At 43.0% G+C, this 14,953-nt stretch overlaps 1 protein-coding gene across 2 annotated transcripts in view; it reads left to right on the top strand.

The window, feature by feature from the left end:
• Positions 1-12,787: 12,787 nt before the first annotated feature.
• The window catches only part of LOC129339666 (uncharacterized), a 107,137-nt gene continuing 104,971 nt past the window's right edge, over positions 12,788-14,953 (top strand). For both annotated transcript variants that reach the window (XR_008597992.1, XM_054994251.1), the window contains exon 1: positions 12,788-12,913. The gene's annotated coding sequence lies outside the window, so the exon portion shown is untranslated. The remainder of the gene's footprint in view (positions 12,914-14,953) is intronic.

Below are 14,953 nucleotides of genomic sequence, written 5' to 3'. Positions count from 1 at the left end.
AACAGCTCTCCAGAGGTTTTCCCCATCCCTGTTTGACATATTGTCAACTGAAGATAATGGGAGCTAGCAGTGGGATGTTCTGCATAAAACGTATGTGCATAACCAATGCTTTGCTTTGATCAATAACAGCAAAAGTTGCAAAACGCCCTCTTTGTTCTCCCTCCTTTCTTCATAGCCTAAGAGTTCAAACAGGTGAAGCCCCATGTGATGAATCCATCCCGCATCCTGCCACTTCGAGTGTTTGAATGATTCCAAAATTCTCCCTACAAATAGTGGTTAAGTGGTTTGGCTGTGAATCAGCACTCTACTGGTTCAAATCCTACTACTGCCATGAGCTCAGTAGGTGGCCCTTGGGCAAGCTACTCCTCTCAGCCCCAGCTCCCCAGCTGCATTGTGAGGATAATAATAACACTAACTTGTTCACCACTCTGGGTGGGGCACTAATCTGTCTAGAAGAGTGGTGTATAAGTGCAGTTATTATTATTATCATGGGCAGGGTTCTGGGTTATTCTTCTTTATGACATACTAGCTCTGTATGTGTAAGGGGCATTTCATGCTGGGGGAGCACTCAAACATTCTAGACTTCACCTGGTACAACCCCAGAATTTTCTGCTCATTGTTGCCAGACCTAAGAATTCACATACATGAATTAGAATGAAGAAACTCTATAAGCTATGATGCCCTCTCAAACGGAAACAGAAAAATCCAAGGTTGCTCAGTACAGCACTAATGAGCAATACATCAGCTGTTCCTATGACCAGCAAATATCAAGGAAGGCCCTGAGTGGGAAATTGAATTGGAGGAAGGAATTTTTTTCTGTTTAACTGTTGTTGTTGCCCAAAGGGCAAAGGAGAGTTTGGCAAAATTTGGATGCATCTTGGTATATATATGAGTGTTGTCTTCAAGCATTCATACTAGTTCATCTGTTTTCAGTGAGTATTCTCCAGACCAGGGATGAGATAATTTTCACAAATTAGGCATTCCAAAATTGAACCTATTTGTTCTCAGTTCCATTTTCTCTTAAGTCATTCCCCTTGTATTGATTATTATGAGGGACTAACCACAGCATATTGTTCCAGGCAGGCCCTGGTAAGCTGCTATTTGCTCTCTTAGGGGAAACTTATGTGTACTGATGAACTACAGTCCTGTGTGTGGTTAGGCCCTCATTACATTTATGATTTGTTTTCAATTTAAATGAAGCAGCACTTCAAGTATTGTATCTGCTTAGTTGCAGCATTCAACATAATGTTTTTCCAGCTAACTGTGGTCGATGAATGTTTATTGGCTTTCGAGACATAGATCTGTCCCAGATCATTATGGGTATTGTAATCATAATTATTTAAAATCAGCAATATTTTTAGTGTCCTTATTGCTTTGGCACCTGTGCAGCCAAGGGCATTCAGCTGTTGGTGGTATTTTTGTTGGTGCATGTTCAGAATTCAGTGGATAGAAATACAGTTCCCAAGAGGCAGTACAAGAACATGCAAAAAATATTTAGAACACTGACTTAACATGAACATATTCAGCTTCAGACGTCAGGCACATAACCTGGTAAGGTTCAAACACTAGAAAGAAATGTTACTGAACTTCCCCATCAGCATCATTACCCCACAGGCTCAAGATCACCAAAAAAAATGCACCTCTATCATAGGATGACATTTTTCTGTCCGGAGGTGGGACAGACAGCAACAGGTGGTTTGCCTAGTAGCTTATTATGCATGCTCATGTGTAAATCCATAGAACTGCAACCATGGGGCATTGGACATTCTGCTCCCAATTTGTATCAGGACAGAGGAGCATTCATTTCACTACTAATCATAACATTGATGCATGCACACAGATGGTGCCACGTATAATGTTGTGGTTGTTTTTGTGGTTGTTATTGTTATTATCAGTCCACCTATCTCACTGACATCCATGGTAGATTACACAGTGTGAGTGAAACTACAATATAATCAACAACTAGGACATTCACTGAGCAAAGTACAATAAGGAACATTCACTGACCAAAATACAATAGGGTATGGTAGCAGAAAATCTGAAAAAACGAGCATAAAGCCAAGCACAGAGATAACATCTTTCTGAAACAAAGTATAACTAATTTACATGGCATGTTTAGCAACATGGAAGCTCCCTAGTAGGAACATAGTTTGCAGAAAGCCAGAAGAGTGGGAACTTTCCTGACTTCCTCAGGCAGGCCATTCCATAAAGTGGGGGCTACCACAGAGAAGGCACATTTGTGGGTAGCTGTTAATTTTTCCCAACTGCAGGGAAGTATCAGCTGAAGGTCCTGTCCTTCAAGATCTTTGCTTTTCCAACCAGCATCACTTCAATCTCATCTGGATTCAATTTCAATTTGTTTACTTTCAGCCAGTTGATAATAGCTGTCAAGCAGCAACTCAATACTTCTACTGCATCACCCGGGGATATGGATAATGAGATATAGAGCTGGATGTCATCCACATATTGATGGCATCCAATTCCAGAGCTACGAATAAGTTCTCCTAAAGGCTTTACATAGAGGTTAAATAACATGGGGTATAAGACTGTGCCTTGTGGTACCCCACAAGATAATTCCTCCACTGAGGATAGCCGGTCTCCAATAGCAACCCTCTGAGTACATCCCATGAGGAATTATTAAAACCAGTCCAAGACACATCCCTGATACCTTCTTCTACATCCCAATGCCTTAGCAGAATGGCATGGTCTACTGTGTTGAAGGCTGCAGATAGATCCAGGGGGAGCAAAAATGGAGCGTGATCTTTGTCTACGTTCAGAGGTCATTATCTACAGCCATCAGAACCATCTCTTTCCCATAGCCTGACCTAAAACCAGGCCTTCTGAAAAGGGTCCAAAGCACCAGAGTTGTCAAAGAATGCCTGGAGTTGGTCAGCTACTGCTGTCTCAGCTAAGGTTGCCAGTCTCCAGGTGATAGCTGGAGATCTCCTTGAATTACAATTGATCTCCAGGTGACAGAGATCAGTTCCTCTGGAAAAAATGGCTGCCATTGAAGGTGGACTCCATGTCATTATACTCTGCTAAGTCCCCTACCCACCACAAACTCCCACCATCTCCAGACTCCACTTGCAAAATCTCCAGGAATTTCCCAACCTGGACCTGGAAACCCTAGTCAACCACTTTGCCCAGAAAGGATAGAATAGAGACTAAGAGATAATGGGCTACATCATTTTTATCTAAGGATGGTGTTTTAAGTAAAGGTTGGATGACCACCTGTTTGAGGGAAGGTGTGGGAAGATGCCTTGAGTTAGCAATTGATTTATGATAGACATCAAGGACTCCTTTATGTGGTCTTTATAAGATTTTAGTAGCCAGGATGGGCAAGTATGTAACAGTATTGCTGTGCAAGCAACCACATAAAACATTTTCAAGAAACTGTCAGGATACCTGATTAACAAGAGAAAAAATAAAGAAGAAAGAAAAGATTGATTGGAGGCAGGCAAAAGGGGAAAAAGAGGATCTAGGCAACTACCGACCCATCAACTTGACATCTATACCTGGAAAAGTCTTAGAACAAATCATCAGTCAGTCCTTGAGCATTTAGAAAGGACTTTTCAAACATTAGGAGGTGTGAGTACTATTCCAAAAAGGAGTGCTATGAATTATGAATTCTGTAGTTTATTGCATAGTATTATTGTACATTGATATTTGTTATAGGGAGATAATCGCTAGTGGAACACTCTTGAAAAAGCAAGTACGAAACAGGAGACATGCTGGCTTCCTGTCGAGTGGTTCTGAACAGCTTTTTAATCTCCTTTTATCTCCTTCATATTGAGACTTGTGAGTCCCTAAGGGTTCTCCCACTCGGGAGATGGCAAGCGCCTTGCTTCTGGTTGCAGAAGTCCACCTGGAAAAGAAATCACATGAGGACACTGTTATAAGAATTTTTTTGGACTGCAAGTCTCTATTGAATAATTGAGAAAGAGAAAATGGTGCAATTGAGCTTCCAAGATTCTCTGATGTGTCTTGAATATTATGTGGATTCTCGGATGTGAATATATTGTAATTAACTGCTTAGATTCTTGGATGTGAACATACTGTAATTTTGATTTGTGACTGTATGCAATTTTGGGCTGTATCAACAGAAGCATAGTGTCCAGATCACGTTAAGTGATGGTATTGCTCTACTCTACTCTGGTTAGACCTCACCTAGAGTATTGTGTTCAGTTTTGGGCTGCACAGTTTAAGAGAGATATAGACAATGTGTCCAGAGGAAGGCAACAAAGTTGATGAGGGGTCTGAATACCAAGTCTTATAAGGAAAGGTTGAAGGAGCTGGGAATATTTAGCCTGGAGAGGAGATGACTAAGAGATGATATTATAATCATCTTCAAGTACTTGAAGGGCTGTCATATAAAGGATGGCACAGATTTGTTTTTCTGCCCTAAAAGGTCAGACCAGAACCAACGGGTTGAAATTAAATCAAAAGAGTTTTCGGCTAAACATTAGGAAGAACTTCCTGACAGTTAGAGTGGTCCCTCAGTGGAACAGAGTTCCTTGGGAGGTGATGAACTCTCATTCTTTGGAGGTTTTTAAGGCTACATGGCCATCTGACAGCATTGCTGATTCTGTGAACCTGGGCAGATCATGAAGGGGAGGGCAGAATGGGTTACATCAGTGCTTAGATCTCATGGCCCTTCTTATATACCCGGGGTAATGCTGATCGCCACCTTGGGGTCAGGTAGCAATTTTCCACAGGCCAGTTTGGCTAAGGATCCTGGAGGTGTTTTTCTATCTTCTGGGCATGGAGCAGGGGTCACTGGGGCAGTTGGGGGGCGGGGGTAGTTCTGAATTTCCTGCATTGTGCAGGGGGTTGTAGATGACCCTAGATGACCCTTCCAGCCCTATGATTTTATGAAATGTTCTGCTCACATTGTTCACAGCAATCAATAAGTTTACTCAACAGTAAGCAGTTTGCAGTAGCAAGCATCCATGAATGCACCTTCAAAGCAACAGTGTTTGGGTGCCTGGTTGCTGAATTTTGACCTCACACACTCAGAACCTTCTGAGCCTGAGGAAACTACTCAAGGAAAGTGCACTCACTTTGAAATATAGCCAAAAATTATAAGCTGAATAAATTCATATGCTCAACCATATAATTATTAATTTTGGGAAGGACATTGGTTTTCCTCATGGCAATCAACTGTGAGAACTTCTGTTTCTTGCAATAAATGTTGGATTGATGTAGGGATGCTTTATCTAGTGGTAAAGCCAATATTTTCATTAAACTAGCCCAATCACTGGGATTCCTGCATCTTATTTTCTACATCACTGGATATCATCGCACAAGGATGGTAGGACTTTACATAAATACTAGGACTTTGGTTCTAAGCCAAGTTGTCCAGTAAATATTATCTACATTAAGCGGTATGAACTAAAATTAAAGCAAAAAAACTATGAGGACATTATGTTCAAAGAACATAATGGCCAATTTCATAAAATGTACAACAATGCTTAATTATCATTAATGCCCTGGCAATGCCTAATTTCTAGTTTTTAAAACACTTGTATAACACTGTAAAATTGGAATAAATTTTAGTTAACTGATTGAAATGGGAACCTGGTAGTTATAATTATACATGAAAAACACTTTCCATTACAGCTCCTTTTAAAAAAAAATCTTGCACAGGCCTGCACATTTTTTAATCCTCCAAGTTGAATAGTTTACTAGCACTGTGTGGAGGCCTACCTGGCACTCTATTAATTTCTTATGTTTGTGGTTTGCCTGGAAAAAATGGTGGAGGGAAACTCTTGGAAGGTATTTGGTTTGGTGGTGGGTCGAAGCAGCAGGGAGTAGTCACTTTGTTTTCCCCACCTTTCTAGCTGGGTTGTTCAAGCAATATAGATATTCCATAGTTGTTGGTTTGTTGGTAAGAGCTATGGATGCCCTATTGAGGGGAATAGGGACTTTGTGAATGAGGAAGGGCTATTTTCCTGAATATGGGTAAGGCTGAGAGAGCTCTGAAAGGGCTGTGACTTACCAAAGGTCATCTACCTGGCTTCAAGAGGAGGAGGGGGGAATCAAACCTGGTTCTCCAGATTAGAGTTCTGCTGCTCCTAACTAGAGGTGGGCACGAACCACAAAAAAACGAACCACGAGGTTCGTGGTTTGTGGGTTTTCACGAACCAGGAACCACGAACTGGCATGGAACTGGGCCCAGTTAGAATCAACACCTTGAACCTGATCTGGAATTCAACTGGGAGCCAGTGCAGTTGGTGCAAAACTGGTGTTATATGTGACTGGAATGGAGTTCTGGTCAGGATGTGCGCCACTGCATTCTGGAACATTTGCAGTTTCTGGAGCAGTCTAAGGCAGCCCAGCATAGGACAAGTTACAGTAGTCCAATCTGGAGGTGACCTTTGCATGGGTCACTGCAGCTAGGTATCTGGTCTAAAGGTAGGGAACAAGTTGCCTGGCCTGGCAAAGATGAAAAAATGAAGACCTGGCAACTTCTGTGACCTGGGTCTCTATTGTCAAGGAGGCATCCAGGACCACACCCAGACTCCTCACCACTGGAACAGGTGCCAATGGCGCCCCATCCAGGGTAGGGAGGTGGATCCCAGAACCAGTCAATCCACACCCCAATGACATCACCCTGGAGTGACATCATCAATCTGGGCCTGGGAGTACATGCCTTGTGCGCGCATGAAGAACTCCAGCATCTGGTTTGTTTTTTTACACAATCTGGCAACCCTGATGGCGTTTAACGTTCCATATTCTAAACTGTAGAAGCCAAGATCCTCACAGTACAGAAGCGCTGATTGCAGGTATCTTGATATGACACTGGAAAAGAAGCCCCGTCTTATACTGTAATGAAGACTGTGTGCAGAGACTGCTCTATCAAGCCTTGCTGAATCTCCCCCGCCCCTCCCCCATGCCCCTCCCAGGTAGAAACAGCTACAGATAGTAATTTTTTTTCCTTTGTCATTCATCCCACAGATGCATATCATTATCACGAAGAATTAGATTCTTCAGTAACCTTTTATTTCCCCTCCCTATTTTATGCATACTGTGGGACTACAAAAACTTCACTAAATTTAACTGTACCTTCAAAAGGTCTTGTTAAACTCGCCAGTCCTCTTGTAAAAAATTGTTACAAATCTCCTGGGTAAGTTACATCCATACATTTTTGCTAGACTGGGTTGTCAGAAATGAAAAGCCTAACTGTACAGGGCTGGTGCGCTTTTCCTGACAGGCCTACTGGATGTGGGGAAGGCTTTCCTGTTACATTTCTTCTGCGATGAGCACAGCAGCTCTAACAGGAAAAAGAGGCAACTCCTATCATAGGATTAGACAAATTCATGATGAGTTGTCTGTGGCTATTAACTATGACAGATAAATAGAACCCTTGTTCTATACTCTCAGATATGGATTTAAAAATCTACAAAATGTGGCCATGTACAGATAGGAGATTTTTCTACAAACCTGGGGAAATCCACAGGTTTGCAGGATTTTTTTTAAAAAAGGGAGAATGCCACCTCATGAAATCTCCAGATCATAGTCACCGTTGTAAGGTTGCCTAGTAACCAATACACTAGAGGCTGGGGCTAGGCAACCCCAGCAAAAGGTTGTATGAATGTTCAGATGTGGTAGCTGGCAGAGGAATATGAATTGGGCAATGGGGCAAAGTAGAGAAAAGGGTGGGGAGTAGGAGCATGCATTACAAAAATCCCAAGCGGAAAACATACATGAAAATCACTTTTTCAGGTAGTTACATTGATTTCCTGGAATAGTTACACAAACTCAGGATTCTTAGCTATTATGCAATCCCCTCTCCTAAAAATCTATGTTCTTTACCTATATATACCAGGGTCTCATGGAGTTGGCTAACCAGCACTATGACAAAGAAGAGAAGAAGGATTTCTTCCTACCTATGTCTGGGGAAAGAGCAAACAATCAAACTCAATTATGATAATGCTACTTCATTACTAACAAAGAGGCCAACAACGGGGTCACTACAAATATACAAACCACCAAATACATTACAATAAAAACATAAAAAGCAGGGGAATATTCAGTTGTACACATTATATCATACAGAATCAAGAATCATACACATGCTGACTACCTGATATTAATTATCCTGGTTAAACCTAAGGTACCCTTGAATGTTTCTAAGTATTCTAATGTTTGTGTAAGTGTAGGTACAATAATAAAATCATTTGACCTGTTCAGAGAAGTGAGGGGTTCTAGATGGCAAATTTCCCCCAAGCACTCCAAAGATGACAAAAATGTACTCAGCACATACAAAAACAAACATGTACGATGCAAAGGCAAAAGGTAAAGTGGCTTAAAAAGGTAAAGGTAGTCCCCTGTGCAAGCACCGAGTCATTACTGACCCATGGGGGGGACATCGCATTATGACGTTTTCTTGGCAGACTTTTTGTTACGGGATGGTTTGCCATTGCCTTCCCCAGTCATCTACACTTTACCCCCAGGAAACTGGGTACTCATTTTACCAACCTCGGAAGGATGGAAGGCTGAGTCAACTTGAGCCAGCTACCTGAACCCAGCTTCCACCAGGATCGAACTCAGGTCGTGAGCAGAGCTCGGGTTACAGTACTGCAGCTTACCACTCTGCACCACAGGGCTCTTTGCACACACAAAAACAGTCAGATGCACCCAGAAACACCTGTGAGGGTGCTAAGTACATGCATGATATGTAAATGAGGCCGATTAATATGGAAACTTGGTATATGTCTTTGTCCAGATTAGGTTGCATTAACTAATTCCAACGGTAATTGGAAAACTGGATTACTGCAGATGCAGCAGGAAAAAAGGGTGAGGGATAGAGGAGACATAAGTCTGGATACCTGGGGTTTGGTGTTGGTATATTTCCATGGCAAAGATACCTATTTGCCAGTTTGGTGTAGTGGTTAAGAGCGCGGGACTCTAATCTGGAGAGCCGGGTTTGATTCCTCACTCCTCCACTTGAAACCAGCTGGGTGACCTTGGGTCAGTGCTTCTAGCTCTCTCAGCCCCACCCACCTCGCTGGGGTGTAGGGATAATAATGACATGCTTTGTAAACCACTCTGAGTGGGCATTAAGTTGTCCTGAAGGGCAGTATATAAATCAAATGTTATTATTATAATATTATTATTTTGCAATTAATATAGCTCTTCCAAAATTGGTTTTTGGTGTGATAATGTGAGCAGATCCTGATATTTATTTATTTATTTATTTAATCATATTTCTAGACCTCCCTCCCTGTCAGACGGGCTCAGGGCGGTTTAACAACAGTTTAAAACAGTAAAAACATTATAAAAACATTAAAACATATCAAAACAATTAAAATTGGTGGGTATAAAATATTAAAATACAGCATTTTCCTGCATGGGTGGTGGAAAGTCTTCAGTGGTATGGCCAGCGAGAGGACAGCCTAGCCCCCACCAAATGCCTGGTAGAACATCTCTGTCTTGCAGGCCCGGCAGAAAGATAACAAATCCTGCCGAGCCCTAGTTTCCTCAGACAGAGAGTTCCACCAGGTCGGAGCCAGAACTGAAAAGGCCCTGGCTCTGGTAGAGGCCAGGTGGACCTCCCTGGGGTCAGGGACCATCAGCAAGTTCTTAGTGGCTGATTGAAGTGACCTCCTGGGAACATATGGGGAGAGACGGTCCCGAAGGTATGCTGGGCCCAGTCCGCATAGGGCTTTATAGGTCAACCAAAACCTTGAACCGGACCCGGTACTCAACCAGTAACCAGTGCAGCTGATGGAGGATAGGTGTTATATGAGCCATGATTGGTGCTCTGGCAACCACCCGTGCAGCTGCATTCTGAACCAGCTGCAGTTTCCGGATCAAGCCCAAGGGAAGCCCTGCATCGAGCGAGTTGCAGTAGTCTAATCTGGAGGTGACCGTTGCCTGGATCACTGTCGTAAGGTCATGGGTCGATAGGTAGGGGACAAGTTGTCGAGCCTTTCTTAGATAGAAGAAAGAGGATCTAACAACCACTGCGACCTGTGCCTCCATAGACAAGGAAGCATCCAGGACCACCCCCAGGTGGTCCAGTAACTTTAGGGCAATGCACCACTCTTTGGTAGGTCTGATGTACAAATTAAGACAGGACAATATAACATACTTAAATATGAGTTGCAAGATTGTTTGAATGTTACAGAATTTAGGGATAATACACAGATAACACGAACATTTAATTTATTTGAAGTGGCTCAAAGAGCTATTCCACTGACTAAGACCAAGTCAATTATTATTGCCATAACAATAGAAGTGTGTGGTGGGGGGAGTCCAGCTGGAAAAGTCCACTTCCTTCAAACTGCTGCATTTCTCATGCAGGGAAAGCACTGCCTTCCCCAGAAGAAACCCTTGCCTCCACAGACAAGAGTTGCCCATTTCACTCAACTCCACCCCTCCCCCCATTCAGCTATATCTGTCACAGTGGACTGTAAGATAACAGCTATCCACAACCGCTAATCTGTATACAGGATGTGAGACTGGATAGACCTTAGCCTGATTGAGCAAGGCAATTTTCATGTTATATTCTTAACCAATTAGCACCAAGCTCCCACAATGTCAGTAGTGATTCGACACAGTCTTTTTAATTACATACAGGTCAAAATCCTGGGCTCGGTTAAAACACATTGCTCCATTGCTATGCATCAGCTTTGGAATGCACCAAGAGAGGTAGTTGCCAATTATGATAATCCCCAGTAAAAGGATGGCAGAAATTAATGGGATCTGCTCGACAATGGGTCAAAGAGCCTTTTAACTTAGTGCCTTGCATTTAACCCAATGACTCTGTATTGCAGGTGATCAGTTCTTTTGGAGAGGAAATTCTCTGTTGCACTGCATTCCATGACTGTCAGATAGTATACTGTGAATTGGCTTCCAAGACATGAAGCCTGATTTATTATTTATGGGGTAAAACCTCATTATCCCTTATCATTCTGAAGGCATTACTGGCAAGAAAAAGGAGAAAGCTCATTGCAAGTTTGCATTGTGCATCCTCTGTTTGTGGAGCATAATGCCCAGAAATCTTGATGGAACAATTGTTCTGGGTTAATAGTTGGCATTTAAATGTTTCATCGGTAAAAAATGATTTTTTTTTTTTATACCCGAAGCAACAACATTTCTTGCTTGAGCTGAACAGGAGTCCATAAGAATTGTCAGGATAGATTAAACCTATAGCATCTGCTTTTCATTTACTGACTGTGACCCAAGTTCCTCAGAAGGAGTTTCACACTTTCCATTGTATGCATGAACATGTATATTGCAATTATGCACATTCATTTTGATTTTGTTCCCAGGGACCAGTATCCTACAAAACCTAAGGTCCAGTTTGTATGCATTTAAATGGATACGTGTTCAGTTGCAAGAATGACTCAACACAAATCACATACTGGGTTGGATCCTACTGAAGATTTCTTCAAGTGCAATAGTCCTTGTTCTTATACCAAGCACTAGCAACTCAATCCTAAACAGAATTATGCCCTGTTAAATCTATTGACTTACTGGATTTAGAAGGTGAGAGGTTCATAAACAAAGCATGATAACAACTAGGGTTGTCAACTTTTAAACGGGATCTTTAGCTGTTCTCTTAATATCAGGTGATGTTATGTACATGGCATGTTAAGCTTCAGTTTCCTATTTCCACATATTAAACATCTATTAAAGGGACAGGTTATTTTTCTCTCAGCCAACTGGCAACCATAATAACAACTCGACGCAAGCCTGCACAACTTGAAACCTACTGAGGATAATACTGTTGTGCATGGTGCAGGCAGTAGTGAAAATGTTTGGTAGTGAAGGAAAGATGCCTACAAAGAGCTAGCTCTAAGTGATTTATATCAACATTAACAATAATCTTAGGTAATCTCTGTATAGTAATGTATAGCAAAGAAAATTACTACAGTAGTAGTAATTTGAAGTGCCCTCCCACAAATCTCCAACCCCTCCTCTTGTCATTACCCCTCCCACACAAGTGTCTGATTCACATGCACAATCGTATGTCCTTCCCCTCCCTTTTTTTTAAGACGGTCCTTGCGCTATTACAGTGCAGTGCTTGCTACACTGGATCACTCAGCAATCAGACTATCAGTTTAAGAACAACATTGGGAACAGATGCCATTTCTGATTTTATTTCAAACTAGCACTAAAGCCTGTTGTTTTGGAAAATACAACAGCTCCTAGCAGCTCTTTCCCCCACCCCCTCACCTCTCCCCATGGCATCAGTCAAGAGGGATGGGGAAGAGAGCAGGGGCTCCCTCCTCCTCTGATCCCTCAGCCACCACTTGGCTTCTGCCTGGTCCTCCCAAGACCCCATGGAGGCAGCGGGGAGCACCACCCTCGCTGCTGTGGGATGTTGGGAGGGCCTCGCTGTGGCACTGAGCCTTCCCACAGTCTGTGCTGAACTCTTGTTTTGTCCCTCACTTGCTTCTTATCCCTGCATACTGCGCCTCCGCGGGGATAAGGAGTGAGTGCTAGGGAACATGGTTTGTCTTTTATATAGTAGGAGGATATGAAAGCATGCAATTGTGCTACTCTACTGTTTGCATGTTTATTAAATACTTTTGCATTTAAAACTTTGGAAAATCAACAGTAGAGAACAGAGTACTATGCATGCCCAGTTTCTACAGAAACTGAAAGACAGGACAACAATATAGCACAATCCTGCACGCGCTCCAAAAAAAAAAACAAAGGAAAGTTGGGCAGGACTGCAGCAACGTCATTTGTGACAAGATGCAGAAAGAATGCACTTTCTGTTTTGGGACTTTTTTCCCTTCCACTACGAACACACACAAGAAACGCATGAGGATGCTGCGTATGGAAGGTGAGTTATGAAAGTGGCGGACTCGGCTTCAGGACAGAGAAAGCCCAGGAAAAAAGGAACACGTGGAAGCGACATTTGTGTGCTGGTACATAGTATTTCTGAAAAGTGAATGTAAGTACATTTATAGTCTACTTCTCTCACTGAAACTTGCATGATATGCCTGCTTATTTGTAGATAGCTTATCTCACTCAGCTACTTAGTTCTGGTCTAGTAAAAAGTCCAGGTAGGATAAAAATTAGGAGCAGTTGTATTTGTAATTATTAATTAGCATTGGCAATGTTTCATATTGCTAAGTTGTTATGGTTGGTTGTTGGAAGGGGGCATGGAATAGCTCAATTCCAACAGATCTCAGAAGCTAAGCAGGGTTAGTACTTGAATGGACAACCACCCACAAGACTGCAGAGGAAGGCGATGGCAAACCACCTCTGCTTCCCACTTACCTTTACAGCTCTTTGCTTGAGTTGCTAGAAGCAAGGCCGGATCTAGGGTTGCCGGTGCCTGGTGCAACCCTTGTCTGTGTCCCCACATGCATGCACAGCGTGCGCACCTTCCCGGCACTGCTTGATGACATCACTTTCGTGATGTCATCACGCAGGGCTGGAGGCGTGCTACCCATGCAGCAAGCCAGCCGCCCAACCGCCCAGTGTGCTGCGGAGCTGGTGGTGGTAGCAGCGCAGGCATGCACTGGGGCAGCCGTCTGGTTGCACAGGCAGTGGAGTGCAGGGCTAGGAGGCCCTCCACATGGTTCGCCTGCCCCACTGCCCCGTGCCGCCTGTGTGGCAAGCTGGCTGCCCCAGTGCATGGAGTGCCATGGAGCTGGCGGTGGCGGCGGCAGCATGGGCGTGCACTGGGGCGGCTGGCTTAACATGCAAGTGGCTGAGCACAGGGCTTGGAGGTCCTGCGCATGCAGCAAGCCAGCCACCACATCAGCGGGGCAGGCGAGGGCCTCCCAACCCTGCACTCAGCCTCCCCACACGGCAAGTCATGGCGCGCTCCTGGCAGCTGGCAGCAGCACCTGGCGCCCCCTCTTTGGCAGCGCCGGGGGTAGGCTACCCCCCTTGTTCCTCCCCTCAATCCGGCCCTGGCTAGAAGTTGATTGTGACTTGATGGCACACATACACACATGGTTGATTGTGATCTGTTATTGATTAATGAAGAAAAAAAATAAGATATAATGTGAATGTCCTCAATAAACTTCTAATACTGAGTGTGTGTGTGTGGGGGGGTGTCAATACATTTCTATTGTGTCCAGTATTAACCATCTGGCAACCCTAGGTAGAAATAAGAAACAATTGCAAGGAAGAAAAAACATGAGTTTATTCCTTTCCTTATGGAAACATCTTTGCTTTAACAGTTGCTTAATAAAAAAAGAAAATCCCTCAGTGCCACAGAGACAGAAAGAGCTGCACCTGATAGATTTATCTCTGCCACAGGAGCCTGTATAAGATGATAGTATGGCAGCCTGCACAACCGTTCCCATCTTCTTCCACAGATGCCATGTCTTTTGCTGTCACTTTGGAGATTTCCCATTTATCACTTGCCATCTCTGGATCCAGTTTTGTTTCTGATGATTTAAAAAAGATATAGTACTGTGAAATGCTAGTAATCTTATAATTGTTCAGGCTAGCAGTAGTATCCCAGAGGGCCTCAGAATTGTTCAACTGTTAAAGAAAATATACTCATTTTCATTGTTGGCATGGAAATGCATTCCCAAGCTGCCAATGAGATTAAGAAAAATGTCAGCCATGAACAGCAAGGGAATAGGATACCTTCCAAAGCACTTCAGGGAGCTCTTGAAAACGGGCACCATTTCTCAAAGCAATGGAATGGCCTTGCAGATCTGTGATGTTTTTAGATGACTATCAGTGTAATCCTAAAAAGAGTTACTTCAGTATAAGCGTACTGATTTCAATGGGCTTAGACTGGAGAAACTCTTCTTAGAATTGCACTGTATGAGTACTAACATTGTGTTATAGGAAGTCTCAGTGAGAAAACTGCAGTTCTTTTTGGAAGAGCTTTGGAAGAGAATAAACTAGGATGATAACTGAAGAATACTATATATATGTTTATGCAACTTATCCCCAGATAATTCATATACACATACATAAGCTCATTCACTCATTTATCTGCTGTGATAACTAAGGATGTACA

The sequence above is a fragment of the Eublepharis macularius genome, chromosome 1 (assembly GCF_028583425.1).
Source record: "Eublepharis macularius isolate TG4126 chromosome 1, MPM_Emac_v1.0, whole genome shotgun sequence".
NCBI lineage: Eukaryota > Metazoa > Chordata > Lepidosauria > Squamata > Eublepharidae > Eublepharis > Eublepharis macularius.
This window is presented reverse-complemented; position numbering and strand designations above follow the sequence as displayed.